The sequence below is a fragment of the Heterodontus francisci genome, chromosome 35 (genome assembly GCF_036365525.1).
Source record: "Heterodontus francisci isolate sHetFra1 chromosome 35, sHetFra1.hap1, whole genome shotgun sequence".
Lineage (NCBI taxonomy): Eukaryota > Metazoa > Chordata > Chondrichthyes > Heterodontiformes > Heterodontidae > Heterodontus > Heterodontus francisci.
This window is the reverse complement of record NC_090405.1, coordinates 55,118,472-55,146,194: the sequence shown is the minus strand read 5'-3', so window position 1 is coordinate 55,146,194 and position 27,723 is coordinate 55,118,472.

Here is a 27,723-nt window from a genome sequence, read left to right as displayed (position 1 = left end):
TGACTTATGCCTTGTAGATGGTGGACAGACTTTGGGGAGTCAGAAGGTGAGTTACTCGCCTCAGGATTCCTAGCCTCTGACCTGCTCTTGTAGCCATATTTATATGGCTACTCCAGTTCAGTTTCTGGTCAATGGTAGCCCCTAGGATGTTGATAGTGGGGGATTCAGCGATGGTAATGCCATTGAATGTCAACGGGAGATGGTTAGATTCTCTCTTGTTGGAGATGGTCATTGCCTGGCACTTGTGTGGTGTGAATGTTACTTGCCACTTATCAGCCCAAGCCTGGATATTGCCCAGGTCTTGCTGCATTTCTACACGGACTGCTTCAGTATCTGAGGAGTCACGAATGGTGCTGAACATTGTGCAATCATCAGCGAACATCCCCACTTCTGACCTTATGATTGAAGGAAGGTCATTGATGAAGCAGCTGAAGATGGTTTGGCCTAGGACACTACCCTGAGGAACTCCTGCACTGATGTCCTGGAGCTCAGATGATTGACCTCCAACAACCACAACCATCTTCCTTTGAGCTAGGTATGACTCCAACCAGCGGAGAGTTTTCCCCCGGATTCCCATTGACCTCCGTTTTGCTCGGGCTCCTTGATGCCATACTCGGTCAAATGCTGCCTTGATGTCAAGGGCAGTCACTCTCACCTCACCTCTTGAGTTCAGCTCTTTTGTCCATGTTTGAACCAAGGCTGTAATGAGGTCAGGAGCTGAGTGGCCCTGGAAGAACCCAAACTGAGTGTCACTGAGCAGGTTATTGCTAAGCAAGTGCTGCTTGATGGCACTGTTGATGACACCTTCCATCACTTTACTGATGATTGAGAGTAAGCTGATGGGGCAGTAATTGGCCGGATTGGATTTATCCTGCTTTTTGTGCTCAGGACATACCTGGGCAATTTTCCACATTGCAGGGTAGATGCCAGTGTTGTAGCTGTACTGGAACAGCCTGGCTAGGGGCGCGGCAAGTTCTGGAGCACAGATCTTCAGTACTATTGCCGGAATATTGTCTGGGCCCATAGCTTTTGCAGTATCAGTGACTTCAGTCGTTTCTTGATATCACGCGAAGTGAATCGAATTGGCTGAAGTCTGGCATCTGTGATGCTGGGGACTTCAGGAGGAGGCTGAGATGGATCATCAACTCGGCACTTCTGGCTGAAGATTGTTGCAAATGCTTCAGCCTTATCTTTCGCACTGATGTGCTGGGCTCCCCCATCATTGAGGATGGGGATATTTGTGGAGCCACCTCCTTTGCTAAGTTGTTTAATTGTCTACCACCATTCATGACTGGATGTGTCAGGACTGCAGAGCTTAGATCTGATCCATTGGTTGTGGGATCACTTAGCTCTGTCTATCGCATGCTGCTTCCGTTTTTAGCACGCATATAGTCTGTCTTGTAGCTTCACCAGATTGGCACCTCATTTTGAGGTATGCCTGGTGCTGCTCCTGGCATGCTGTCCTGTATTCCTTCCTGAACTAGGGTTGGTCCCCTGGCTTGATGGTAATGATAGAGTGGGGGATGAGGTTACAGATTGTGTTTGAATTCTGCTGTTGTTGATGGCCCACAGCACCTCATGGATGCCCAGTTTTGCATTGCTAGATCTGTTTGAAATCTATCCCATTTAGCACGGTGATAGTGCCACACAACACGATGGACGGTATCCTCAATGTGAAGGCGGGACTTCGTCTCCACAAGGACTGTGCAGTGGTCACTCCTACCAATACTGTCATGGACAGAAGCATCTGCGACAGGCAGATTGATGAGGACGAGGTCAAGCATGCTTTTCCCTCATGTTGCATCCCCCACCACCTGCTGCAGACCCAGTCTAGCAGCTATGTCCTTTAGGACTCGGCCAGCTCGGTCAGTAGTGGTGCTACTGAGCCACTCTTGGTGATGGACATTGAAGTCCCCCACCCTGAGTACATTTTGTGCCCTTGCCACCCTCAGTGCTTCCTCCAAGTGGTGTTCAACATGGAGGAGTACTGAGTCATCAGCTGAAGGAGGGGGGTAGGTGGTAATCAGTAGGAGGTTACCTTGCCCATGTTTGACCTGATGCCATGAGACTTCATGGGATCCGGGGTCAATGTTGAGGACTCCCAGGGCAACTCCCTCCCTACTGTATACCACTGTACCACCACCTCTGGTGGGTCTGTCCTGCCGGTGGGACAGGACATACCCGGGGATGGTGATGGCAGTGTCTGGGACATTGTCTGTAAGGTATGATTCTGTGAGTATGACTATGTCAGGCTGTTGCTTGACTAGTCTGTGGGACAGCTCTCCCAACTTTGGCACAAGCCCCCAGATGTTCGTAAGGAGGACTTTGCAGGGTCGACAGGGCTGAGTTTGCCATTGTCGTTTCCGGTGTCTAGGTCGATGCCGGGTGGTCTGTCCGGTTTCATTTCTTTTTATTGACTTTGTCGCAGTTAGGTACAACTGAGTGGCTTGCTCAGCCATTTCAGAGGGCATGTCAGAGTTAACCACATTGCTGTGGGTCTGGAGTCACATGTAGGCCAGACCAGGTAAGGACAGCAGATTTCCTTCCCTAAAGGACTATAGTGAACCAGATGGGTTTTTACAACAATCGACAATGGTTTCATGGCCATCATTATATGAAATACCCTGGGTCTCTAGGTTACTAGTCCAGTGATAATACCACTACACCACCGCCTACCCTAGGAGCTGCTTATTATGAGCCGATATAGGTCAGTGAGGACAGGGTGATAGGGGAACGGGACTTGGTGTGAGTAAAGACATGGGTTTTAGATGATCTCAAGTTTACGGAGGGTAAAATGTGGGAGACGAGCCAGGAGCTGTCAAGTCTAGAGGTAACAAAGGCATGAGTGAGGGTTTCAGCAGCAGATGGGCTGAGACAGGGGTGGAGACGGACGGATGTTACGGAGGTGGAAATAGGTGGTCCTAGAGATGGTGTAAATATGTAGTCAGAAGCTCATCTCAGGGTCAAATATGATACCAAGGTTGTGAACAGAGTGGTATAGTCTCAGACTATTGCCAGGGAGAGGGATGGAGTCAGTAGCTGGGAAACAGAGTTTGCAGCAAGGATCAAAGACAATGGCTTCAGTGTTCCCAATATTTAATTGGAGGAAATTTCTGCTGATCCAGTACAGGATATCGGATAAGCAGTTTGATAATTTAGCCATAGTGGAGGAGTCAAGAGAGGTTGTGGTGAGGTAGAACTGGGTGTTTTCAACGTACTTGTGAAAACTAACGCTGTGCTTTTGAATGATATTTGCTGAGGGACAGAACGTTGATAATAGGAGAGGGCCATGGATAGATCCTTGGGGGACACCAGAGGTAACGGTGCAGGAGCAGGAAGAGAAGCCATTGAAAGTGTAACTCTGGCTGCGATTAAAGGACATACACACCAATCACACACAGGAGTCACTGGAGAGTGATCGGGCACCCTTGCTGATTTTTCCCCTCTCTTGGGACCATTGAGGCGAGTATTCCTACTCCAACTCTCTGCGACAGCTGGGATGTGCTAACAGGAATTGAGCTCGGACCTTCCTGCTGTGCATGGGTCAGGGCGATGAGTTTAGAACAAAGAACAAAGAACAAAGAAAAGTACAGCACAGGAACAGGCCATTCGGCCCTCCAAGCCTGCGCCGATCTTGATGCCTGCCTAAACTAAAACCTTCTGCACTTCCGGGGTCCGTATCCCTCTATTCCCATCCTATTCATATATTTGTCAAGATGCCTCTTAAACGTTTCTATGGTACCTGCTTCCACCACCTACCCCGGCAACAAGTTCCAGGAACTCACCACCCTCTTGCCTCGCACATCCCCTCTAAACTTTGCCCCTCTCACCTTAAACCTATGTTCCCTAGTAACTGACTCTTCCACCCTGGGAAAAAGCTTCTGACTATCCACTCTGTCCATGCCACTCATAACTTTGTAAACCTCTATCATGTCGCCCCTCCACCTCCGTCGTTCCAGTGAAAACAATCCGAGTCTATCCAACCTCTCCTCATAGCTAATGCCCTCCAGACCAGGCAACATCCTGGTAAACCTCTTCTGTACCCTCTCCAAAGCCTCCACGTTCTTCTGGCAGTGTGGCGACCAGAATTGCACACAATATTCTAAGTGTGGCCTAACTAAAGTTCTGTACAGCTGCAGCATGACTTGCCAATTTTTATACTCTATGCCCCGACCGATGAAGGCAAGCATGCCGTATGCCTTCTTGACTACCTTATCCACCTGCGTTGCCACTTTCAGTGACCTGTGGACCTGTACGCCCAGATCTCTCTGCCTGTCAATACTCCTAAGGGTTCTGCCATTTACTGTATACTTCCCACCTGCATTAGACCTTCCAAAATGCATTACCTCACATTTGTCCGGATTAAACTCCATCTGCCATTTCTCCGCCCAAGTCTCCAACCGATCTATATCCTGCTGTATCCTCTGACAATCCTCATCACTATCCGCAACTCCACCAACCTTTGTGTCATCCGCAATCTTACTAATCAGACCAGCTACATTTTCCTCCAAATCATTTTTCTATGCTACAAAGAGCAAAGGTCCCAGCACTGATCCCTGCGGAACACCACTAGTCACATCCCTCCATTCAGAAAAGCACCCTTCCACTGCTACCCTCTGTCTTCTATGACCGAGCCAGTTCTGTATCCATCTTGCCAGCTCCCCTCTGATCCCATGTGACTTCACCTTTTGCACCAGTCTGCCATGAGTGACCTTGTCAAAGGCTTTACTGAAGTCCATATAGATAACATTCACTGCCCTTCCTTCATCAATCATCTTTGTCACTTCCTCAAAAAACTCAATCAAATTAGTGAGACACGACCTCCCCTTCACAAAACCATGCTGCCTCTCGCTAATAAGTCCGTTTGTTTCCAAATGGGAGTAAATCCTGTCCCGAAGAATCCTCTCTAATAATTTCCCTACCATTGGCGTAAGGCTCACCGGCCTATAATTTCCTGGATTATCCTTGCTACCCTTCTTAAACAAAGGAACAACATTGGCTATTCTCCAGTCTGAGACTATCTACACTCCCCTCCCTAGGCTCATCATCCACCAAGTCCTTCTCCTTGGTGAATACTGATGCAAAGTACTCATTTAGTACCTCACCCATTTCCTCTGGCTCCACACATAGATTCCCTTCTCTGTTCTTGAGTGGGCCAACCCTTTCCCTGGTTACCCTCTTGCTCTTTATATACATATAAAAAGCCTTGGGATTTTCCTTAATCCTGTTTGCCAATGACTTCTCATAACCCCTTTTAGCCCTCCTGACTCCTTGCTTGTTCCTTCCTACTGTCTTTATATTCCTCAAGGGATTCGTCTGTTCCTAGCCTTCCAGTCCTTACAAATGCTTTCTTTTTCTTTTTGACTAGGCTCACAATATCCCGCATTATCCAAGGTTCCCGAAACTTGCCAAACTTATCCTTCTTCCTCACAGGAACATGCTGGTCCTGGATTCTAATCAACTGACGTTTGAAAGACTCCCACATGTCAGATGTTGATTTACCCTCAAATAGCCGCCCTCAATCTAAATTCTTCAGTTCTTGCCTAATATTGTTATAATTAGCCTTCCCCCAATTTAGCACCTTCACCCGAGGACTACTCTTATCCTTATCCACAAGTACCTTGAAACTTATGGAATTATGGTCACTGTTCCCGAAATGCTCCCCTACTGATACTTAGACCACCTGGCCGGGCTCATTCCCCAATACCAGGTCCAGTACGGCCCCATCCCTAGTTGGACTATCTACGTATTGTTTCAAGAAGCCCTCCTGGATGCTCCTTACAAATTCTGCTCCATCGAAGCCCCTAGCACTAAGTGAGTCCCAGTCAATATAGGGGAAGTTAAAATCACCCACCACTACAACCCTGTTACCTTTACATCTTTCCAAAATCTGTCTACACATCTGCTCCTCTACCTCCCGCTGGCTGTTGGGAGGCCTGTAGTAAACCCCCAACATCGTGACTGCACCTTTCCTATTCCTGAGCTCCACCCATATTGCCTCGCTGCATGACCCCTCCGAGGTGTCCTCCCGCAGTACAGCTGTGATATTCTCCTTAACCAGTAATGCAACTCCCCCACCCCTTTTACATCCCCCTCTATCCCGCCTGAAGCTTCTAAATCCTGGAACATTTAGCTGCCAATCCTGTCCTTCCCTTAACCAAGTCTCTGTAATAGCAACAACATCATAGTTCCAAGTACTAATCCAAGCTCTAAGTTCATCTGCCTTACCTGTTATACTTCTCGCATTGAAACAAATGCACTTCAGACCACCAGTCCCGCTGTTCTCCGCGACATCTCCCTGCCTGCTCTTCTTCTTAGTCTTACTGGCCTTATTTACTAGTTCCTCCTCATTTATTTCACTAGCTGTCCTACTGCTCTGGTTCCCACCCCCCTGCCACACTAGTTTAAACCCTCCGAGTGATGCTAGCAAACCTCGCAGCCAGGATATTAGTGCCCCTCCAGTTTAGATGCAACCCGTCCTTCTTGTACAGGTCCCATCTGTCCCTGAAGAGATCCCAATGGTCCAGATATCTGAAACCCTCCCTTCTACACCAGCTGCTCAGCCACGTGTTTAGCTGCACTATCTTCCTATTTCTAGCCTCACTGGCACGTGGCACAGGGAGTAATCCCGAGATTACAACCCTAGAGGTCCTGTCCTTTAACTTTCTACCTAACTCCCTAAACTCCCCCTGCAGGACCTCGTCACTCTTCCTGCCTATGTCGCTGGTACCGATGTGTACCACAACCTCTGGCTGTTCACCCTCCCCCTTCAGAATGCCCCCTGTCCGTTCAGAGACATCCTTGACCCTGGCACCAGGGAGGCAACATACCATCCTGGAGTCTCTTTCACGTCCACAGAAGCGCCTATCTGTGCCCCTGACCATAGAGTCCCCTATAACTATTGCTCTTCTGCGCTTTGTCCCTCCCTGCTGAACAACAGAGCCAGCCGTGGTGCCACTGCTCTGGCTGCTGCTGTTTTCCCCTGATAGGCCATCCCCCCCAACAGTATCCAAAACGGTATACTTGTTAGAGAGGGGGATAGCCACAGGGGATTCCTGCACTGACTGTCTGCCCCTTCCAGCAGTCACCCATCTATCTGCCTGCACCTTGGGTGTAACCACTTCTCTAAAACTCCTGTCTATGATGCTTTCTGCCACCTGCACGCTCCTAAGTGCATCCAGTTGCTGCTCCAACTGATCCATGCGGTCTGTGAGGAGCTGCAACTGGGTACACTTCCTGCAGATGTAGTCGTCCGGAACGCTGGAAGCGTCACGGACCTCCCACATCTCACAGGTGAAGCACTTCACCCCTCTGACTCACTGCACCATTGGGAAAACAAATAAAACAAACTCTTGATCCTTTGTGAAATGAAACTTTGGTGGAAAATTCACCCTGCAATTAGCATGCCAGAGCGTAAATGGAAAGTGCATCTGAGTCCCTGCCTCCTGCCAATGGAAGACTCTCCATTTCAAACACAATAGGAGGCCTGGGTTTACAGGCAAACAGGAATAATTGCAGCTGGCAGTAAAAGAGACTGGAGACTGCGAAAGTCGATTTTAGGGTTAAATCAGTAAGATAAATAGAATATTTAGTGAAAGGTCACTCCCGAAAGGTTAGCCAATGATTCCTCGTTCACCAGCCTGTTGTATATTTGTGATGTGCTCTAGTTTCATTGCAGTTTTCTGGAATTTTGTAGTTTCTCTGTTTCTTATGAACCTGGTTATCTGAGGATTTCTTGGCCTGATGAAAAGAGGCATTTTATTTGGGGTGGGGGTGGTTGTAATCATTCTTTTGAGGGGCTACTTGGATGAATATCCTGTTTTGCTTTGAGGATTCATGTATTTAATGTAGCTTAACTCCATTTACCCACCTTTGCTTCATATTCCATGATACCCTCACAGTCTTCAAAATTTCAATTGACCCCAGTATCCATCACCTTTAAGGGAGAGAATTCCAGATTTCCACTACTCTCTGTGTGGAAAAATGCTTCCAGATGCCACTCCTAAATGTCCTGCTCTAGTTTTAAGATTGTGTCCCTTTGCTCTCAATTCCCCCACACGAGGAAATAGTTTCTTTGTATCTACAGTTCCCTTTATCATTTTAAACACCTCGATTAGACTCCTCCCACCAACCTTCTAAACGTAAGGGAATACAAGACATGTTTATGCAAAAATTCCTCATAATTTAAGCCTCTCAGACCAGGTATTATTTTGGTAAATCTGCACTGCCAGGGACGATCTGCATAGTTTCAGCTTCCTTTCTGAAGCAAGCACAGACAGTGAGTCAGAACGTTTACAGACTGTAACCTCCTCGCTCATTGACCAAATACCCAGGGCCCTGTAGACATGGGCAGCTGAAACACAAACACACTCTCTCGTGTCTTCATTCCACAATAAAGGGTGGACTTGAGGGATCTGCTGCTGATCTACCCATCAGACGGTGGAATGCTGTGTTCCCGAGATGGCCACTTTTGCCATCCTGTCTCCATGTCCTGCAGCTTCGTATCACAAGAACAGCAGAAAACATGGAACAAGAAAATCCAAGCAGGGTATTTTTTTTTTGTTTCACAGCACATGTACACTCTGCTGTAACATGGGCTCTAGCCCTTTTATGGAAATAATTCCTAAGTTTAGATCATTTACATGTTTTGAAATAACAGCATGGGTGAAGTAAATGAGCGAGCTGCATTTCGTCTTCCGAGTTAGAGCTGTTTTGTTTCCAGAAAACTGGCCCCATTTCTGCAATAGACTGAGTGCAGGAATGTCGACACGTTCAGGAACGTGTCCCAGTTGGAATCGTTCTTACATCGGAAACCTGGGGACAATTAAAGTTCCTGGGCATGTAAGAAATAAAATGGAACATCAGTCCCCATGTGGGGGAGGAATGCTGAGCTACAGTTTCAGATGCAGAATACCAGCTGCACACAATTCAGATAGCAGGCAGCCTGTGCTGGAACATAGATCTGATAGCAGGGTGGAACTGAACAGGGCATTTCATCATGTGAAGGTTATGGGTTCCTCCCTAACCCATGTGAATGCCGAAATGCACATGACTAATATCTCCTTTGACTGCATTTGTACTTGTGTAAATTCAATACGGATTTGGAGACTTTCCAATCCAGCTTAATCTCTAGTTTTGAAATCAACTTGATGCTAGTTTCAGGGATGCCCCAGTATGTTGTGAAATTTTGAACCTGACCGTCAGGGGTTCTCATCAATACTGAAGGTTGGTATGTATAGGTGACAACTGTGGCTGAGTGTGTAGCCCTCTCACCTCTCAGTCAGGAAAGTTGTGGGTTCACCAGACTTGAGCACTTAATCTAGGCTGAGGGAGTGCTGCTCTGTCAGGGGTGCTGTCTTTCGGATGAGATATTAAACTGAGGTCCCATCTGCTCTCTCAGGTGGACAGTAAACATCCCACAGCACTATTTCAAGAAGAGCGGGGAGTACTCCCCAGTGTCCTGGCCATGATTTATCCCTCAACTAACCTCATTAAAAAAGTTTATCAGGTTCTTACCACATTGCTGTTTGTGGAATCTTGCTGTGCACAAATTGGCTGCTGTGTTTCCTACATTACAGCAGTGACAACACTTCAAAAGTTCTTCATTGGCTGTGAAGAGAATTGAGATATCCTGAGGTTGGTAAAGGAACTATATAAATGCAAGAAACAGGAAATGCTGGAAATACTCAGCAGGCCAGACAGCATCTGTGGAGAGAGAAACAGTTAACATTTCAGGTCAGTGACCTTTCATCAGAACTGAGCATCTGCAGTATTTTGCTTTGATTATATAAATGCAAGCCTTTCTAAGTGTGAAATTCCTGCTGCTGAGGCTTCACACCCACTGTCCCAATGTGAAAACTGTTTCACTGTGACACTAAAGTTGTTGTGTAAATCTACTCTTGGATCATTTGATATAATTACTCTCAATGTCATGTATGAGAATGTCCTTAAATTCACCTACTGTTCCTTCAGTGCTCAGTGGGTGAGTCCAGCACCTGAAGCACAGACCAGGGTCCAAACCTGTGTTGAATTAGCTGATCTCAGTTGGTTGGTGGGATAGCTTATTTTATTTATTTATTTAGAGACACAGCACTGAAACAGGCCCTTCGGCCCACTGAGTCTGTGCCGACCATTAACCACCCATTTATACTAATCCTACACTAATCCCATATTCCTACCACAGCCTCACCTGTCCCTATATTCCCCCACCACCTACCTACACTAGGGGCAATTTACAATGGCCAATTTACCGATCAACCTGCAAGTCTTTGGCTGTGGGAGGAAACCGGAGCACCCGGCGGAGACCCACACAGTCACAGGGAGAACTTGCAAACTCCACACAGGCAGTACCCAGAATCGAACCCGGGTCACTGGAGCTGTGAGGCTGCGGTGCTAACCACTGCGCCACTGTGCCGGATTTGACCTCAGTGCCTAGCCATCCCCCCCCTTGTTTGCTATCCAGTGACCGCTGCTGTAAGTGTGTGTGGACATTGAACGAGAACAGGATCGGGCTCAGCTACGATGCCCTTCAATCTCTCCTTAAGTTAATGGGTGAGGGGCTAGAGGTTGCATTGCTGCTGTTGTCCTGTGCAATGAAATGGAAAAGGAACAGTGAGCGACAAGCAGGAGAGGTAGAGGGAAAAGACCAAAGGGATAGAGTGAGGGAGATAGAGGTGAGAAGGAGGATATTGAAGAGGTTTCAAAAACAGAAAGAAGGTAGCAAACTGGACAGAAGTAGTGAAATACCTCTACAGGGTAGAAACCTGGGCACTGCACCTGAGGAAAATATATTGGCCTTGGAGTGGGTGCAGTGCAGACTCACCAGGATGATATCAGGGTTTAGAGGGTTAAGTTATGAGGATAAATTGTACAGACTATACTTGCATTCCGGAGTATGGAAGATTAAGGTGTGATCTAATTGAGGTGTTTAAGGTGATTTGATAGAATCGAAAGAAACTATTTCCTTAGGTGGGAGACTCCAGAATAAAAGAGTATAACCTTAAAATCAGGGGTGATATCAGGAAGCACTTCTTCACACAAAGGATTGTGAAATCTGTATCTGCTCCACAGCCAAAATATTGTCCCTGAGGTGCAGTGGCCAGAACTGAATGCAGTTACTCCAGATGGGGTCGAACCAGAATGTTGTATAACTGAAGTTTAACTTCCTCCCCTTAGTATTCCAGCTCCCTTGAGATAAAGACCAACTCTCCATTTGGCTTTTGATTATATTCTATACCTTCCCACTAACCTTTGGTGATTTCTGTACCTGGATTCCTCTGTTCCTCCACATTTCTTAATCTCCTGCCATTTAGAAAATACTCTTGCAAAGCTCTCTACTTTGATCTCTGTAGAATCACAGGAGTTCACATGGGTTCAGTTATTAAGAATGGAAACATGTTTATGGAACTGTAAGCAAAGGGTCAATGCCTTCCAGAGAGATGAAAATAAAAACCAGAGGTTTCACTTTGTCTTGCTGTCATTGAACTGTGTTTAACATCCAAGCTCTCTTTTTGTCAGAGACCTTCTGTAAACATTTCACCTTTTCCAGCATGAGTTTATTTCCTGAGATTTCCTTTTCTGCCTGTGAAAATTCATTGAAAACTTTAATAACTCAGAACTTCCACATCAGCAGATACACAAAGAGGAAGAAGGTGAACTTTAAAAATCAGATATTTCAGGCCTCGAGAGATTTCAACTCAAAATAAAATTCAATCGTCCAATCCAAAACTGGCTCTGATAAATCTGAGTGAATTGCTGGCAAACAGTAAACAGGCAAAGAGGGATGGAGGGAATTGTCTGAGGGGATGGAATGAGGTGAAACTTGTCTTCTGATGGGAAGGAATCTTCTCCAAGGCAACGGCAGACAGTGGCTCAGGTTACCTTTCAGGTTTTGCTTCAGTAACTTGATCGCAGCAAGTCCCATCCTATCACCCAGTGAATGTCACACCTGTCTGACAACAGCAAATGGCTTGTTTATATGATCACGACACAGAGGTACTTCACCACTGTGGCTGGAAATTGTCTTTGTTCATTGCCACTCTGCTTCCTTGAATGAGGGAGGGAGCAAATAAAGTAAATCAGGTTAGCTCGGCTTTTTAGCTGGAATGTAGGATATTATCAATTTGAGAGGCTTCACTTTGTGTCTCATTTACCTTGCAGTGCTGCAGAGTTTGATTAGGGGACAGTCTTCTTCTTCTTCTTCTTTGGCCTCCTTATCTCGAGAGACAATGGGTAAGCGCCTGGAGGTAGTCAGTGGTTTGTGGAGCAGCGCCTGGAGTGACTATAAAGGCCAATTCTAGAGTGACAGGCTCTTCCACAGGTGCTGCAGGAAAATTTGATTGTCGGGGCTGTTGCACAGTTGGCTCTCCCCTTGCGCTTTTGTCTTTTTTCCTGCCAACTGCTAAGTCTCTTCGACTCGCCACATTTTAGCCCTGTCTTTATGGCTGCCCGCCAGCTCTGGCGAACGCTGGCAACTGACTCCCACGACTTGTGATCAATGTCACAGGACGTCATGTCGCGTTTGCAGACGTCTTTAAAGTGGAGACATGGACGGCCGGAGGGTCTGATACCAGTGGCGAGCTCGCTGTACAATGTGTCTTTGGGGATCCTGCCATCTTCCATGCGGCTCACATGGCCAAGCCATCTCAAGCGCCGCTGGCTCAGTAGTGTGTACAAGCTGGGGATGTTGGCTGCCTCGAGGACAGTGCTGGATGGTAATTCTGTGGAAAGGCCGAGACCCAACTCCCTCAAGAAATAAAAATAGAAAATGCTGGAAATACTCAGCAGGTCTGGCAGCATCTGTGGAGAGAGAGGCAGAGTTAATGTTTCAGGTCAGTGACCTTTGGTGCCACGAGAGACATTTCTTCCTGTTCTGACAAAGAGTCCTAAATAGGGTGAGGTGACATAGTGGTTATGTTACTAGACCTAGTAATCAGGAAAGCTATGTTCACAGCCCTCCACAACAACTGGGGAATTTAAATTCAGTTAAATAAATAAATCTGGAATCAAAAAGCTAGTATCAGTAATGGTGACCATGAAACTACCAGATTTTAATAAGAACCTATCCGGCTCTCAGTTATATTAAAAAAACAACTTGCACTGTGGGTGTACCTACCTCACATGAACTGCAGTGGTTCAAGAAAGCAGCTCACCACCACCTTCTCAAGGGCAATTAGGGATGGGGAATAAAGCCTGGATTAAAATCCGAGCCGTTCAATTTTTTTTCGCACCCAACCCAACATGAATCTCCTTCATCCGTTCCGGCAGCAGGCTATTCCTGCAGATGGAGTTGTGGGAAATCATGGGTGAGCCTGATCCCGTGAATACCCGGAAACAGCAGTGTCCAACCCGAACCGATCTGAGCCTGAACGCTGGACTCGGAATATAGAGCCGACCCAAAGCTGACACATGTAGTCGAGTCTAGTTGGGTTCGGATCGGGTAGCCAGGCTTTACTGGACAATAAATGATGGACTTGTCAGCGATGCTCACATCCCACCAATAAATTTTTTAAAAGCTCTGGAGCCTCCTCTATTGGGAGAGGGCAGCATCGTAGGCTCCCTATTGGGAGAGGGCAGCATTGTAGGCTCCCTATTGGGAGAGGGCAGCATTGTAGGCTCCCTTTTGGGAGAGGGCAGCATTGTAGGCTCCCGATTGGGAGAGGGCAGCATTGGAGGCTCCCTGTTGGGAGAGGGCAGCATTGTAGGCACCTTATTGGGAGAGGGCAGCATTGTAGGCGCCCTTTTGGGAGAGGGCAGCATTGTAGGCTCCCGATTGGGAGAGGGCAGCATTGTAGGCTCCCTGTTGGGAGAGGGCAGCATTGTAGGCACCTTATTGGGAGAGGGCAGCATTGTAGGCGCCCTTTTGGGAGAGGGCAGCATTGTAGGCTCCCGATTGGGAGAGGGCTGCATTGTAGGCTCCATGTTGGGAGAGGGCAGCATTGTAGGCTCCCTATTGAGAGAGGGCAGCATTGTAGACTCTCTATTGGGAGAGGGCAGCATTGTAGGCTCCCTATTGAGTGAGGGCAGCATTGTAGGCTCCCTGTTGGGAGAGGGCAGCATTGTAGGCTCCCTATTGAGAGAGGGCAGCATTGTAGACTCTCTATTGGGAGAGGGCAGCATTGTAGGCTCCCTATTGAGAGAGGACAGCATTGTAGGCTCCCTGTTGGGAGAGGGCAGCATTGTAGGCTCCCTATTGAGAGAGGGCAGCATTGTAGACTCCCCATTGGGAGAGGGCAGCATTGTAGGCTCTCTATTGAGAGAGGGCAGCATTGTAGGTTCTGTATTGAGAGAGGGCAGCATTGTAGGCTCCCTATTGGGAGAGGGCGGCATTGTAGGTTCCCTATTGAGAGAGGGCAGCATTGTAGGCTCTCTATTGAGAGAGGGCAGCATTGTAGGATCACTATTGGGAGAGGGCAGCATTGTAGGCTACCTATTGAGAGAGGGCAGCATTGTAGGCTCTCTATTGAGAGAGGGCAGCATTGTCGGCTCCCTGTTGGGAGAGGGTTGCATTGTAGGCTCTCTATTGAGAGAGGCCAGCATTGTAGGTTTCCTATTGAGAGAGGGCAGCATTGTAGGCTCCCTATTGGGAGAGGGCAGCATTGTAGGCTCTCTATTGAGAGAGGGCAGCATTGTAGGTTCCCTATTGGGAGAGGGCAGCATTGTAGGCTATTGAGAGAGGGCAGCATTGCAGGCTCTCTATTGAGAGTGGGCAGCATTGTAGGTTCCCTATTGGGAGAGGGCAGCATTGTAGGTTCCCTATTGGGAGAGGGCAGCATTGTACGCTCTCTATTGGAGAGGGCAGCATTGTAGGCTCTCTATTGAGAGAGGGCAGCATTGTAGGTTCCCTATTGGGAGAGGGCAGCATTGTAGGCTATTGAGAGAGGGCAGCATTGTAGGTTCTCTATTGAGAGAGGGCAGCATTGTAGGCTCTCTATTGAGAGAGGGCAGCATTGTAGGCTATTGAGAGAGGGCAGCATTGTAGGCTCTCTATTGAGAGAGGGCAGCATTGTAGGCTCTCTATTGAGAGAGGGCAGCATTGTAGGCTATTGAGAGAGGGCAGCATTGTAGGCTCTCTATTGAGAGAGGGCAGCATTGTAGGTTCCCTATTGGGAGAGGGCAGCATTGTAGGTTCCCTATTGGGAGAGGGCAGCATTGTAGGCTGTCTATTGAGAGAGGGCAGCATTGCAGGTTCCCTATTGGGAGAGGGCAGCATAGTCGGTTCCATATTGGGAGAGGGCAGCATTGTCGGTTCCCTATTGAGAGAGGGCAGCATTGTAGGTTCCCGATTGGGTGAAGGCAGCATTGTCGGTTCCCTATTGAGAGAGGGCAGCATTGTAGGTTCCCTATTGAGAGAGGGCAGCATTGTCGGCTCCCGATTGGGTGAAGGCAGCATTGTCGGTTCCCTATTGGGAGAGGGCAGCATTGTCGGCTCCCGATTGGGTGAAGGCAGCATCGTAGGCTCCCTATTGGGAGAGGGCAGCATTGTAGGTTCCCTATTGGGAGAGGGCAGCATTGTAGGCTATTGAGAGAGGGCAGCATTGTAGGCTCTCTATTGAGAGAGGGCAGCATTGTAGGTTCCCTATTGGGAGAGGGCAGCATTGTAGGCTATTGAGAGAGGGCAGCATTGTAGGCTCTCTATTGAGAGAGGGCAGCATTGTAGGTTCCCTATTGGGAGAGGGCAGCATTGTAGGCTATTGAGAGAGGGCAGCATTGTAGGCTCTCTATTGAGAGAGGGCAGCATTGTAGGCTATTGAGAGAGGGCAGCATTGTCGGCTCTCTATTGAGAGAGGGCAGCATTGTCGGCTCCCTGTTGGGAGAGGGTTGCATTGTAGGCTCCCTATTGGGAGAGGGCAGCATTGTAGGCTCCCTGTTGAGAGAGGGCAGCATTGTAGGCTCCCTGTTGGGAGAGGGCAGCATTGTAGGTCCGCTATTGAGAGAGGGCAGCATTCTAGGCTCCCTGTTGGGAAAGGGCAGCATTGTAGACTCCCTATTGGGAGAGGGCAGCATTGTAAGCTCCCCATTGGGAGAGTGCAGCATTGTAGGCTCCCTGTTGGGAGAATGCAGCATTGTAGGCTCCCTGTTGGGAGAGGGCAGCATTGTAGGTCCGCTATTGAGAGAGGGCAGCATTCTAGGCTCCCTGTTGGGAAAGGGCAGCATTGTAGACTCCCTATTGGGAGAGGGCAGCATTGTAGGCTGTCTATTGAGAGAGGGCAGCATTGTAGGCTCCCTGTTGGGAGAATGCAGCATTGTAGGCTCCCTGTTGGGAGAGGGCAGCATTGTAAGCTCCCCATTGGGAGAGTGCAGCATTGTAGGCTCTCTGTTGGGTGAGGGCAGCATTGTCGTTTACCTATTGAGAGAGGGCAGCATTGTAGGCTCGTTATTGGGAGATAGCAGCATGGTAGGCTCCCTCTTGGGAGAGGCCAGCATTGTTGGCTCCCTGTTGGGAGAGGGGTGCATCATAGGCTCCCTATTGGGAGAGGGCAGCATTGTAGGCTGTCTATTGAGAGAGGGCAGCATTGTAGGCTCCCTGTTGGGAGAGGGCAGCATTGTAGGCTCCCTATTGGGAGAGGGCAGCATTGTAGGCTGTCTATTGAGAGAGGGCAGCATTGTAGGCTCCCTGTTGGGAGAGGGCAGCATTGTCGGCTCCCTGTTGGGAGAGGGCAGCATTGTAGGTTCCCTCTTGAGAGAGGGCAGCATTGTAGGCTCTCTATCGAGAGAGGGCAGCATTGTCGGCTCTCTATTGAGAGAGGGCAGCATTGTCGGCTCCCTGTTGGGAGAGGGTTGCATTGTAGGCTCCCTATTGGGAGAGGGCAGCATTGTAGGCTCCCTATTGGGAGAGGGCAGCATTGTAGGCTCCCTGTTGGGAGAGGGCAGCATTGTAGGTCCGCTATTGAGAGAGGGCAGCATTCTAGGCTCCCTGTTGGGAAAGGGCAGCATTGTAGACTCCCTATTGGGAGAGGGCAGCATTGTAAGCTCCCCATTGGGAGAGTGCAGCATTGTAGGCTCCCTGTTGGGAGAATGCAGCATTGTAGGCTCTCTGTTGGGTGAGGGCAGCATTGTAGGTTCGCTATTGGGAGAGGGCTGCATTGTTGGTTCCCTATTGGGAGAGGGCTGCATTGTCGTTTACCTATTGAGAGAGGGCAGCATTGTAGGCTCCCTGTTGGGAGAGGGCAGCATTGTAGGCTCCCTATTGAGAGAGGGCAGCATTGTAGGCTCCCTGTTGGGAGAGGGCAGCATTGTAGGTTCCCTCTTGAGAGAGGGCAGCATTGTAGGCTCCCTGTTGGGAGAGGGCAGCATTGTAGGTTCCCTCTTGAGAGAGGGCAGCATTGTAGGCTCCCTGTTGGGAGAGGGCAGCATTGTAGGTTCCCTCTTGAGAGAGGGCAGCATTGTAGGCTCTCTATTGAGAGAGGGCAGCATTGTCGGCTCCCTGTTGGGAGAGGGTTGCATTGTAGGCTCCCTATTGGGAGAGGGCAGCATTGTAGGCTCCCTATTGAGAGAGGGCAGCATTGTCGGCTCCCTGTTGGGTGAGGGCAGCATTGTAGGTTCGCTATTGAGAGAGGGCAGCATTGTAAGATCCCCATTGGGAGATAGCAGCATGGTAGGCTCCCTCTTGGGAGAGGGCAGCATTGTTGGCTCCCTGCTGGGAGAGGGGTGCATCATAGGCTCCCTATTGGGAGAGGGCAGCATTGTAGGCTCCCTATTGAGAGAGGGCAGCATTGTAGGCTCCCTGTTGGGAGAGGGCAGCATTGTAAGCTCCCCATTGGGAGAGGGCAGCATTGTAGGTTCCCTATTGAGAGAGGGCAGCATTGTAGACTCCCTATTGGGAGACGGCAGCATTGTAAGCTCCCCATTGGGAGAGGGCAGCATTGTAGGTTCTCTATTGAGAGAGGGCAGCATTGTAGGCTCCCTGTTGGGAGAGGGCAGCATTGTAAGCTCCCCATTGGGAGAGGGCAGCATTGTAGGTTCCCTATTGAGAGAGGGCAGCATTGTAGACTCCCTATTGGGAGACGGCAGCATTGTAAGCTCCCCATTGGGAGAGGGCAGCATTGTAGGTTCCCTATTGAGAGAGGGCAGCATTGTAGGTTCCCTATTGAGAGAGGGCAGCATTGTAGGCTCCCTATTGAGAGAGGGCAGCATTGTAGGTTCCCTATTGAGAGAGGGCAGCATTGTAGCCTCTCTATTGGGAGAGGGCAGCATTGTAGGTTCCCTATTGGGAGAGGGCAGCATTGTAGGTTCCCTATTGGGAGAGGGCAGCATTGTAGGCTCTCTATTGGGAGAGGGCAGCATTGTAGGCTATTGAGAGAGGGCAGCATTGTCGGCTCTCTATTGAGAGAGGGCAGCATTGTAGGTTCCCTATTGAGAGAGGGCAGCATTGTAGCCTCTCTATTGGGAGAGGGCAGCATTGTAGGTTCCCTATTGGGAGAGGGCAGCATTGTAGGTTCCCTATTGGGAGAGGGCAGCATTGTAGGCTATTGAGAGAGGGCAGCATTGTCGGCTCTCTATTGAGAGAGGGCAGCATTGTAGGTTCCCTATTGGGAGAGGGCAGCATTGTAGGCTATTGAGAGAGGGCAGCATTGTAGTCTCTCTATTGAGAGAGGGCAGCATTGTAGGCTATTGAGAGAGGGCAGCATTGTAGGCTCTCTATTGAGAGAGGGCAGCATTGTAGGCTATTGAGAGAGGGCAGCATTGTAGGCTATTGAGAGAGGGCAGCATTGTAGTCTCTCTATTGAGAGAGGGCAGCATTGTAGGCTATTGAGAGAGGGCAGCATTGTAGTCTCTCTATTGAGAGAGGGCAGCATTGTAGGCTATTGAGAGAGGGCAGCATTGTAGGTTCGCTATTGAGAGAGGGCAGCATTGTAAGCTTCCCATTGGGAGAGGGCAGCATTGTAGGCTCGTTATTGGGAGATAGCAGCATGGTAGGCTCCCTCTTGGGAGAGGGCAGCATTGTAGGTTCCCTATTGAGAGAGGGCAGCATTGTAGGCTCTCTATTGAGAGATGGCAGCATTGTAGGTTCCCTATTGGGAGAGGGCAGCATTGTAGGCTCTCTATTGGGAGAGGGCAGCATTGTAGGCTCCCTATTGGGAGAGGGCAGCATTGTAGGCTCCCTATTGGGAGAGGGCAGCATTGTAGGCTCTCTATTGGGAGAGGGCAGCATTGTAGGCTCTCTATTGGGAGAGGGCAGCATTGTAGGCTCTCTATTGAGAGAGGGCAGCATTGTAGGTTCCCTATTGGGAGAGGGCAGCATTGTCGGCTATTGAGAGAGGGCAGCATTGTAGGCTCTCTATTGAGAGAGGGCAGCATTGTAGGCTCCCTGTTGGGAGAGGGCAGCATTGTAGGCTCCCTATTGGGAGAGGGCAGCATTGTCGGCTCTCTATTGGGAGAGGGCTGCATTGTAGGTTCCCTATTGAGAGAGGGCAGCATTGTAGACTCCCTATTGGGAGAGGGCTGCATTGTAGGTTCCCTATTGAGAGAGGGCAGCATTGTAGACTCCCTATTGGGAGACGGCAGCATTGTAAGCTCCCCATTGGGAGAGGGCAGCATTGTAGGTTCTCTATTGAGAGAGGCCAGCATTGTAGGTTCCCTATTGAGAGAGGGCAGCATTGTAGGTTCCCTATTGAGAGAGGGCAGCATTGTAGCCTCTCTATTGGGAGAGGGCTGCATTGTAGGTTCCCTATTGAGAGAGGGCAGCATTGTAGACTCCCTATTGGGAGAGGGCTGCATTGTAGGTTCCCTATTGAGAGAGGGCAGCATTATAGGTTCCCTATTGAGAGAGGCCAGCATTGTAGGTTCCCTATTGGGAGAGGGCAGCATTATAGGTTCCCTATTGAGAGAGGGCAGCATTGTAGGTTCCCTATTGGGAGAGGGCAGCATTGTCGTTTCCCTATAGGGAGAGGGCAGCATTGTCGGTTCCCTATTGCGAGAGGGCAGCATTGTCGGTTCCCTATTGAGAGAGGGCAGCATTGTCGGTTCCCTATTGAGAGAGGGCAGCATTGTAGGCTCCCTGTTGGGAGAGGGCAGCATTGTAGACTCCCCATTGGGATAAGGCAGCATTGTAAGCTCCCCATTGGGAGAGGGCAGCATTGTAGGCTCCCTGTTGGGAGAGGGTAGCATTGTAGTCTCCCTGTTGGGAGATGTCAGCATTGTAGGTTCCCTATTGGGACAGGGCTGCATTGTTGGTTCCCTATTGAGAGAGGGCTGCATTGTAGGCTCCCTATTGAGAGAGCCAGCATTGTTGGTTCCCTATTGAGAGAGGGCTGCATTATTGGTTCCCTATTGAGAGAGGGCTGCATTGTTTGTTCCTTATTCGGAGAGGGCTGCATTATTGGTTCCCTATTGAGAGAGGGCTGCATTATTGGTTCCCTATTGAGAGAGGGCTGCATTATTGGTTCCCTATTGAGAGAGGGCTGCATTGTAGGTTCCCTATTGGGAGAGGGCAGCATTGTTTGTTCCTTATTGGGAGAGGGCAGCATTGTTGTTTCCTTATTGAGAGAGGGCTGCATTGTTGGTTCCCTATTGAGAGAGGGCAGCATTGTTTGTTCCTTATTGAGAGAGGGCTGCATTGTTGGTTCCCTATTGAGAGAGAGCTTCATTGTAGGTTCCCTATTGGGAGAGGGCAGCATTGTCGGCTCCCTGTTGGGAGAGGGCAGCATTGTAGGCTCCCTATTGAGAGAGGGCAGCATTGTAGGCTCTCTATTGAGAGAGGGCAGCATTGTAGGCTCCCGGTTGGGAGAGGGCAGCATTGTAGGCTCCCTATTGAGAGCGGGCAGCATTGTCGGCTCCCTGTTGGGAGAGGGCAGCATTCTAGGCTCCCTATTGAGAGAGGGCAGCATTGTAGACTCCCTATTGGGAGACGGCAGCATTGTAAGCTCCCCATTGGGAGAGGGCAGCATTGTAGGCTCTCTATTGAGAGAGGACAGCATTCTAGGCTCCCTATTGAGAGAGGGCAGCATTGTAGACTCCCTATTGGGAGAGGGCAGCATTGTAGGTTCCCTGTTGGGAGAGGGCAGCATTGCAGACTCCCTATTGGGAGAGGGCAGCATTGTAAGCTCCCCATTGGGAGAGTGCAGCATTGTAGGCTCCCTGTTGGGAGAATGCAGCATTGTAGGTTCCCTATTGAGAGAGGGCAGCATTGTAGGCTCCCTGTTGGGAGAGGGCAGCATTGTAGGTTCCCTATTGGGAGAGGGCAGCATTGTAGGCTCTCTATTGAGAGAGGGCAGCATTGTAGGCTCTCTATTGAGAACGGGCAGCATTGTAGGTTCCCTATTGGGAGAGGGCAGCATTGTAGGTTCCCTATTGGGAGAGGGCAGCATTGTAGGCTCACTATTGAGAGAGGGCAGCATTGTAGGTTCCCTATTGGGAGAGGGCAGCATTGTAGGCTCCCTGTTGGGAGAATGCAGCATTGTAGGCTCTCTGTTGGGTGAGGGCAGCATTGTAGGTTCGCTATTGGGAGAGGGCTGCATTGTTGGTTCCCTATTGGGAGAGGGCAGCATTGTCGTTTACCTATTGAGAGAGGGCAGCATTGTAGGCTCCCTGTTGGGAGAGGGCAGCATTGTAGGCTCCCTATTGAGAGAGGGCAGCATTGTAGGCTCCCTGTTGGGAGAGGGCAGCATTGTAGGTTCCCTCTTGAGAGAGGGCAGCATTGTAGGCTCCCTGTTGGGAGAGGGCAGCATTGTAGGTTCCCTCTTGAGAGAGGGCAGCATTGTAGGCTCCCTGTTGGGAGAGGGCAGCATTGTAGGTTCCCTCTTGAGAGAGGGCAGCATTGTAGGCTCTCTATTGAGAGAGGGCAGCATTGTCGGCTCCCTGTTGGGAGAGGGTTGCATTGTAGGCTCCCTATTGGGAGAGGGCAGCATTGTAGGCTCCCTATTGAGAGAGGGCAGCATTGTCGGCTCCCTGTTGGGTGAGGGCAGCATTGTAGGTTCGCTATTGAGAGAGGGCAGCATTGTAAGATCCCCATTGGGAGATAGCAGCATGGTAGGCTCCCTCTTGGGAGAGGGCAGCATTGTTGGCTCCCTGCTGGGAGAGGGGTGCATCATAGGCTCCCTATTGGGAGAGGGCAGCATTGTAGGCTCCCTATTGAGAGAGGGCAGCATTGTAGGCTCCCTGTTGGGAGAGGGCAGCATTGTAGACTCCCTATTGGGAGAGGGCAGCATTGTAGGCTCCCTGTTGGGAGAGGGCAGCATTGTAGGTTCGCTATTGAGAGAGGGCAGCATTGTAGGCTCCCTGTTGGGAGAGGGCAGCATTGCAGACTCCCTATTGGGAGAGGGCAGCATTGTAAGCTCCCCATTGGGAGAGTGCAGCATTGTAGGCTCCCTGTTGGGAGAATGCAGCATTGTAGGTTCCCTATTGAGAGAGGGCAGCATTGTAGGCTCCCTGTTGGGAGAGGGCAGCATTGTAGGTTCCCTATTGGGAGAGGGCAGCATTGTAGGCTCTCTATTGAGAGAGGGCAGCATTGTAGGCTCTCTATTGAGAACGGGCAGCATTGTAGGTTCCCTATTGGGAGAGGGCAGCATTGTAGGTTCCCTATTGGGAGAGGGCAGCATTGTAGGCTCACTATTGAGAGAGGGCAGCATTGTAGGTTCCCTATTGGGAGAGGGCAGCATTGTAGGCTATTGAGAGAGGGCAGCATTGCAGGCTCTCTATTGAGAGAGGGCAGCATTGTCGGCTATTGAGAGAGGGCAGCATTGTAGGCTCTCTATTGAGAGAGGGCAGCATTGTAGGTTCCCTATTGGGAGAGGGCAGCATTGTAGGCTATTGAGAGAGGGCAGCATTGTAGGCTCTCTATTGAGAGAGGGCATCATTGTAGGCTCTCTATTGAGAGAGGGCAGCATTGTCGGTTCCCTATTGGGAGAGGGCAGCATTGTAGGCTATTGAGAGAGGGCAGCATTGTAGGCTCTCTATTGAGAGAGGGCAGCATTGTAGGTTCCCTATTGGGAGAGGGCAGCATTGTAGGCTATTGAGAGAGGGCAGCATTGCAGGCTCTCTATTGAGAGAGGGCAGCATTGTAGGCTATTGAGAGAGGGCAGCATTGTAGGCTCTCTATTGAGAGAGGGCAGCATTGTAGGTTCCCTGTTGGGAGAGGGCAGCATTGTAGGCTATTGAGAGAGGGCAGCATTGTAGGCTCTCTATTGAGAGAGGGCAGCATTGTAGGCTCCCTGTTGGGAGAGGGCAGCATTGTAGACTCCCTATTGGGAGAGGGCAGCATTGTAGGCTCTCTATTGAGAGAGGGCAGCATAGTCGGTTCCCTATTGGGAGAGGGCAGCATTGTAAGCTCCCCATTGGGAGAGTGCAGCATTGTAGGCTCTCTATTGAGAGAGGGCAGCATTGTAGGTTCCCTATTGAGAGAGGGCAGCATTGTAGGTTCCCTATTGAGAGAGGGCAGCATTGTAGGCTCCCTATTGAGAGAGGGCAGCATTGTAGGTTCCCTATTGAGAGAGGGCAGCATTGTAGCCTCTCTATTGGGAGAGGGCAGCATTGTAGGTTCCCTATTGAGAGAGGGCAGCATTGTAGGTTCCCTATTGAGAGAGGGCAGCATTGTAGGCTCCCTATTGAGAGAGGGCAGCATTGTAGGTTCCCTATTGAGAGAGGGCAGCATTGTAGCCTCTCTATTGGGAGAGGGCAGCATTGTAGGTTCCCTATTGGGAGAGGGCAGCATTGTAGGTTCCCTATTGGGAGAGGGCAGCATTGTAGGCTCTCTATTGAGAGAGGGCAGCATTGTAGGTTCCCTATTGGGAGAGGGCAGCATTGTAGGCTATTGAGAGAGGGCAGCATTGTCGGCTCTCTATTGAGAGAGGGCAGCATTGTAGGTTCCCTATTGGGAGAGGGCAGCATTGTAGGCTATTGAGAGAGGGCAGCATTGTAGTCTCTCTATTGAGAGAGGGCAGCATTGTAGGCTATTGAGAGAGGGCAGCATTGTAGGCTCTCTATTGAGAGAGGGCAGCATTGTAGGCTATTGAGAGAGGGCAGCATTGTAGGCTATTGAGAGAGGGCAGCATTGTAGTCTCTCTATTGAGAGAGGGCAGCATTGTAGGCTATTGAGAGAGGGCAGCATTGTAGGCTCTCTATTGAGAGAGGGCAGCATTGTAGGTTCGCTATTGAGAGAGGGCAGCATTGTAAGCTTCCCATTGGGAGAGGGCAGCATTGTAGGCTCGTTATTGGGAGATAGCAGCATGGTAGGCTCCCTATTGGGAGAGGGCAGCATTGTAGGTTCCCTATTGAGAGAGGGCAGCATTGTAGGCTCTCTATTGAGAGATGGCAGCATTGTAGGTTCCCTATTGGGAGAGGGCAGCATTGTAGGCTCTCTATTGGGAGAGGGCAGCATTGTAGGCTCCCTATTGGGAGAGGGCAGCATTGTAGGCTCCCTATTGGGAGAGGGCAGCATTGTAGGCTCTCTATTGGGAGAGGGCAGCATTGTAGGCTCTCTATTGGGAGAGGGCAGCATTGTAGGCTCTCTATTGAGAGAGGGCAGCATTGTAGGTTCCCTATTGGGAGAGGGCAGCATTGTCGGCTATTGAGAGAGGGCAGCATTGTAGGCTCTCTATTGAGAGAGGGCAGCATTGTAGGCTCCCTGTTGGGAGAGGGCAGCATTGTAAGCTCCCCATTGGGAGAGGGCAGCATTGTCGGCTCTCTATTGAGAGAGGGCAGCATTGTAGGTTCCCTATTGAGAGAGGGCAGCATTGTAGGCTCCCTATTGGGAGAGGGCTGCATTGTAGGTTCCCTATTGAGAGAGGGCAGCATTGTAGACTCCCTATTGGGAGACGGCAGCATTGTAAGCTCCCCATTGGGAGAGGGCAGCATTGTAGGTTCTCTATTGAGAGAGGCCAGCATTGTAGGTTCCCTATTGAGAGAGGGCAGCATTGTAGGTTCCCTATTGAGAGAGGGCAGCATTGTAGCCTCTCTATTGGGAGTGGGCAGCATTGTAGGTTCCCTATTGGGAGAGGGCAGCATTGTAGGTTCCCTATTGAGAGAGGGCAGCATTGTAGGTTCCCTATTGGGAGAGGGCAGCATTGTCGTTTCCCTATAGGGAGAGGGCAGCATTGTCGGTTCCCTATTGAGAGAGGGCAGCATTGTCGGTTCCCTATTGAGAGAGGGCAGCATTGTAGGCTCCCTGTTGGGAGAGGGCAGCATTGTAGACTCCCCATTGGGATAAGGCAGCATTGTAAGCTCCCCATTGGGAGAGGGCAGCATTGTAGGCTCCCTGTTGGGAGAGGGTAGCATTGTAGTCTCCCTGTTGGGAGATGTCAGCATTGTAGGTTCCCTATTGGGACAGGGCTGCATTGTTGGTTCCCTATTGAGAGAGGGCTGCATTGTAGGCTCCCTATTGAGAGAGCCAGCATTGTTGGTTCCCTATTGAGAGAGGGCTGCATTATTGGTTCCCTATTGAGAGAGGGCTGCATTGTTTGTTCCTTATTCGGAGAGGGCTGCATTATTGGTTCCCTATTGAGAGAGGGCTGCATTATTGGTTCCCTATTGAGAGAGGGCTGCATTATTGGTTCCCTATTGAGAGAGGGCTGCATTGTAGGTTCCCTATTGGGAGAGGGCAGCATTGTTTGTTCCTTATTGGGAGAGGGCAGCATTGTTGTTTCCTTATTGAGAGAGGGCTGCATTGTTGGTTCCCTATTGAGAGAGGGCAGCATTGTTTGTTCCTTATTGAGAGAGGGCTGCATTGTTGGTTCCCTATTGAGAGAGAGCTTCATTGTAGGTTCCCTATTGGGAGAGGGCAGCATTGTCGGCTCCCTGTTGGGAGAGGGCAGCATTGTAGGCTCCCTATTGAGAGAGGGCAGCATTGTAGGCTCTCTATTGAGAGAGGGCAGCATTGTAGGCTCCCGGTTGGGAGAGGGCAGCATTGTAGGCTCCCTATTGAGAGCGGGCAGCATTGTCGGCTCCCTGTTGGGAGAGGGCAGCATTCTAGGCTCCCTATTGAGAGAGGGCAGCATTGTAGACTCCCTATTGGGAGACGGCAGCATTGTAAGCTCCCCATTGGGAGAGGGCAGCATTGTAGGTTCCCTATTGAGTTAGGGCAACATTGTAGACTCCCTATTGGGAGACGGCAGCATTGTCAGCTCTCCATTGGGAGAGGGCAGCATTGCAGGTTCCCTATTGGGTGAGGGCAGCATTGTAGGTTCCCTGTTGGGAGATGGCAGCATTGTAGGTTCCCTATTGGGAGAGGGCAGCATTGTATGCTCTCTATTGGGAGAGGGCAGCATTGCAGGTTCCCTATTGGGTGAGGGCAGCATTGTAGGTTCCCTGTTGGGAGAGGCCAGCATTGTAGGCTCTCTATTGAGAGAGGGCAGCATTGTAGGTTCCCTATTGGGAGAGGGCAGCATTGTAGCTTCCCTATTGGGAGAGGGCAGCATTGTCGGCTCCCTATTGGGAGAGGGCAGCATTGTCGGTTCCCGATTGAGAGAGGGCAGCATTGTCGGTTCCCTATTGGGAGAGGGCAGCATTGTCGGTTCCCTATTGAGAGAGGCCAGCATTGTAGGCTCCCTGTTGGGAGAGGGCAGCATTGTAGACTCCACATTGGGAGAAGGCAGCATTGTAAGCTCCCCATTGGGAGAGGGCAGCATTGTAGGCTCCCTGTTGGGAGAGGGCAGCATTGTAGTCTCCCTGTTGGGAGATGTCAGCATAGTAGGTTCCCTATTGGGACAGGGCTGCATTGTTGGTTCCCTATTGAGAGTGGGCAGCATTGTCGGTTACCTATTGAGAGAGGGCTGCATTGTAGGCTCGTTATTGAGAGAGGGCAGCATTGTTGGTTCCATATTGGGAGAGGGCAGCATTGTTGGTTCCCTATTGAGAGAGGGCAGCATTGTTGGTTCCCTATTGAGAGAGGGCAGCATTGTTGGTTCCCTATTGAGAGAGGGCAGCATTGTTGGTTCCCTATTGAGAGAGGGCAGCATTGTTGGTTACCTATTGAGAGAGGGCAGCATTGTTGGTTACCTATTGAGAGAGGGCAGCATTGTTGGTTACCTATTGAGAGAGGGCAGCATTGTTGGTTCCCTATTGAGAGAGGGCAGCATTGTTGGTTCCCTATTGAGAGAGGGCAGCATTGTTGGTTCCCTATTGAGAGAGGGCAGCATTGTTGGTTACCTATTGAGAGAGGGCAGCATTGTTGGTTACCTATTGAGAGAGGGCAGCATTGTTGGTTACCTATTGAGAGAGGGCAGCATTGTTGGTTACCTATTGAGAGAGGGCAGCATTGTAGGTTCGCTATTGGGAGAGGGCAGCATTGTAGGTTTGCTATTGGAAGAGGGCAGCATTGTAGGTTCCCTATTGGGAGAGGGCAGCATTGTATATTCCCTATTGGGGGAGGACAGCATTGTAGGCTCCCTATTGGGAGAGGGCAGCATTGTATGTTGCCTATTGGGGGAGGACAGCATTGTATGTTAACTATTGGGAGAGGGCAGCATTGTAGGATCACTATTGAGGGCAGCATTGTCGGCTCTCTACTGAGGGAGGGCAGCATTTTAGGTTCCCTATTGGGAGAGGGCAGTGTCTGGAGGGTTTCCTGATGTTTGGAGGGTTTCCCGATGTTTCTAGCACTTCCCGGGATCATGGATTCACTCTGACATTTCACAAGAATTCTTTCAGCTTGGCCTGTGGTCAGGGACCAGGCCAGCAGCCTAGATGGAGACATTTTTGTTGTGATGACCAGATGTAGTGGCACACTGACCATCACAATGCACATGGAAAGAGAGAGAGAAAAAGCACAATACTTACACAGGGAGGGTG